Genomic DNA, 4,001 nt, shown 5'->3' with positions numbered 1-4,001 from the left:
CGTAGTTAGGAATGGTTAATATTTCTTACAGCACGATTGTCTTTGGGCGGTGGTGACTAATTACCATCAGGTGGTCCATTAGCACGCCCCCCCATTTCATAAAAAAAAATGAATAAACTTATCAGGTTTCGTTTACAATCTTAATATTTGCATAGTTTATAGATCAATATGAACGAGATATAAAGTATGTTTGTTAAATCACGGCTGTGTCTTTGCACAGTGTAACCAAATATGCAAACACAATGCATTACGTCACATCGTGACTGTTGAAATTATTATCAATTGTTTAAAATAACAGATTTATACATTTTGAATATCATTGCATCATTGTATGATGATTATGATATCGTCCTGACTTATTTCGGCTATGGCAGTAAACCTCAAGGGAGATCAACCAACTACGCAGTACACATTATACTGCACAACTCTGTGCGCCAACACAGGTGCACTCTCTCTTCCCTTAAGCTTATAATTCGATGAGACAGCAAATCCATCACGACCGGAAAGAGTTCAGGCGCAGGACCAACGGCTATACTTATGTGCTTTCTGACGCACGGGTGTGTAACATAATCAGCCTGTAAATTTCCCACTGCTGGGCTAAGGCCTCCTCTCCCGTTGAGCAGAAGGTATGGAGCATATTCCACCACGCTGCTCCAATGCGGGTTGGTGGAATACACATGTGGCAGAATTTCGTTGAAATTAGACACATGCAGGTTTCCTCACGATGTTTTCCTTCACCGCCGAGCACGAGATGAATTATAAACAAATTAAGCACATGTAAATTCAGTGGTGCCTGCCTGGGTTTGAACCCGAAATCATCGGTTAAGATGCACGCGTTCTAACCACTGGGCCATCTCGGCTCTTTATTCTTCCAATTTCCAGACTCCGGGCTGTTAGTAGATTTTTTTGATAGAAAAAAACCAACAACTTGTTATCACCTTGACCTGGGATTTTAACCCAGTGACTCGGGATCTGCAGCCTTATATCTAGCAACTAGACCAACCAAAATCAAATTATTTAATTAAATGCTTTATAATATCTCTAAATCATTATTATTTACCGTATTGAACGAATTTTTTAGTTATTCCAAATCCATAAAAATACAACACTTGTAAAAATTATTACTCAGTTGATACCAACGTCATTTTTATACTTGTGATTTATTGCTTGATTTTTTTTATTTTTTTTTTATTTTTATTTTAAACGGAGAGGAAGTATTAACCCGTCCCGGAGTCCCGGAGGCCCGATCCCCCTCCCCCCCAAAACATAATGGTTGTGCAGTATTTGGTTTCATTACCCCAGGAGGGTACCATCAGCGACTACGGTGGAGAATCCCTCTCTGGGCATCCATGCTCAGGACTTACACCACCTGAGCAGGGATGCCGAGGCTGCCCTACGAATTCTGAGGGTGGGGGGCAATTTTGTGCTCGCCATTGTTTGGGGCAAGCGGAGCAGGCATCATAAGGCAATTCCTACCACCCACAATGTGAACTTCTGCAACATAAGGGGACTCAACTCCAACTTGAACCTTGAGACGGCGAAGCCGGCCTTGCTCTTTCTTACCGAGACCCAGATATCCTCTACTGCCGATACGACTTTTCTTTCTTACCCCGGGTACAAATTGGAACATTCCTTTGTACCACGAGCTGGGGTGTGCATTTACGTCAGAGATGATATCTGCTCTCGACGCCTCGGCAGCCATGAAGGGCAAGACCTATCGATTATCTGGTTGCGTGTAGACTGCGACGACCATCCGCGAATCTACGCGTGCCTTTATAGGTCCCATAGCGGTAATGCAGAAACCGACCGACTGGTTGAGCACGTCCAAATGGCTACAGATTCCGTGCTGCAGCAGATCCCATCCGCAGAGATCGTAATTCTTGGCGATTTTAATGCCCACCATACCGAATGGCTTGGATCACGCACTACTGATCATGCGGGTAGATCTGTTCTAGACTTCGCTTTAGCATATGATTTGACACAACTGGTCACCTCGCCAACGCGAATACCGGACGTGGAGGATCATATCCCTCCCCTGTTGGATCTTCTGCTGACTTCCCATCCGGATGGCTACCAGGTTATCGTCGATCCCCCTCTGGGCTCGTCGGACCACTGTCTCGTCCGGAGTACAGTGCCGGTTGCGCGGTACTCACGACCTCGTTTCGTGGGCTGCCGCCGAGTGTGGCACTACAAGTCAGCAGATTGGGATGGGATGCGGTCCTTCTTTGCATCCTACCCATGGGGGCAAGTTTGTTTCTCGCCGGATGATCCCAGCGTTGTTGCTGACTCTGTCGCCGATGTGGTACTTCAGGGTATGGAACTGTTAATTCCGTATTCTGCGGTCCCCATCGGTGGCAAGTCCAAGCCCTGGTTTGGTCGTTTCTGCAAAACGGCTTTACGCCGAAAATGGGAACGCTACCAAGACTGGGCTAACGCATCGGCGTCTCGTGATATAAATACCAGCGCATTCAGAAAGGAATATAACTCTGCCTCTAGATTTTTCAAAAACGTGATTGCTGAGGCGAAGACGGAGTACATTGGCAGAATTGGCGAGAGACTGGTGCGCCGCCCTTCAGGAACACGTGCGTTCTGGTCTCTCGCTAAGGCTGTCTTAGGGAATTTCTGTCAGCCCTCTTTTCCATCTTTGCACAGAGACGGTGAGTCATTGGCCCATACCGCGAAGGAGAAAGCTGATCTTTCAGACGATAGCACCGTAGACACCTCATACACCGGCCGTGCTAATATTTCTCGGGAAAACGTCGAAGAAAACCGGAACAAACTTGTGTCTGAAATCGAGTCTTCGTTAAACAGTCTCGAACTGGGGCCGGCTAAACCTAGTCCATTTCAACCCCAAAAAGACGCAAGTTTGCGCGTTAACTGCTAAAAAAACACCATTTGTCGTATCTCCACGATTTAAGAACATTCCGTTAGCCGCCACAGCTAGTATCGGAATACTTGGCGTCGATATTTCAAGCCTCGTTCAGTTCCGCGGTCAATTGGAAGGCAAAGCCAAATTGGCATCAAAAAAGCTCGGTGTGCTCAGCAAGGCAAGACAGTATTTCACGTCGGCCCATCGTCTAAGACTATACAAGGCGCAAATTCGGCCACACATGGAGTACTACTCTCACCTCTGGGCGGGTGCTCCCCAGTACCAGCTCCTTCCATTTGACCGTATCCAACGTAGAGCGGCTCGAATTATCGACGATCAAGCCCTTTCCGATCTGCTTGATCCTTTGGCTTTGCGTAGAGATGTTGGATCGCTCTGCATCTTCTACAGAATTTATCACGGGGAATGTTCCGAGGAATTGTTCGGATTAATCCCGGCTGCTGAATTTCACCTTCGAACATCTCGTCAAAATTCAAAATATCACCCACACCACCTAGATATCCGAAAATCCACAACAGCGCGATTTTTAAGACATTTTTTGCCTCGCACAACCACTTTGTGGAACCAGCTTTAGCCGGCGGTTTTTCTGAACCGATACGACTTGGGAACCTTCAAGAAAAGAGCGTACTCCTTCCTGAAAGGCCGGCAACGCACCTGCAAGTCCCCCGGTGTTGCAGATGTCCATGGGCGGTGGTAGTCACTTTCCATCAGGTGAGCCTCCTGCTCGTTTGCCACCTCTAACATAAAAAAAAAAAAAAACCCTACTGGGTTCCCTTTTAAGGAGTTAATGTTTACAACTGTATGACCTTAACTTTATATGTGGTATGGTTATATTTATAACAAGACATTGAAAGAAGTCTTACGCAATAAGTAATATAGTGTAACCTTATGCATTTCTAATTCAAATATTTTTACAATAATACGATAAACGCAAACGTTCGCGGGCACAACCAATGCACGTGGGGTCTGCGATTAGTTAGTTTTGTGCGTGGAAAGGAGAGTGACCGAGTTGTACTAAAAATAAAAAACAAACGTCGCTGCCAAGTTCATTCAGCAAACATTAGTAGTGCCATGTTGTCTTTAGTATTAACACGAACATTGATAAGAAATTAAA

The sequence above is a fragment of the Vanessa tameamea genome, chromosome 12, assembly GCF_037043105.1.
Source record: "Vanessa tameamea isolate UH-Manoa-2023 chromosome 12, ilVanTame1 primary haplotype, whole genome shotgun sequence".
Taxonomy (NCBI): Eukaryota; Metazoa; Arthropoda; class Insecta; order Lepidoptera; family Nymphalidae; genus Vanessa; species Vanessa tameamea.
The sequence above is the reverse complement of the archived record's forward strand: the minus strand, read 5'-3'. Positions refer to the sequence as shown.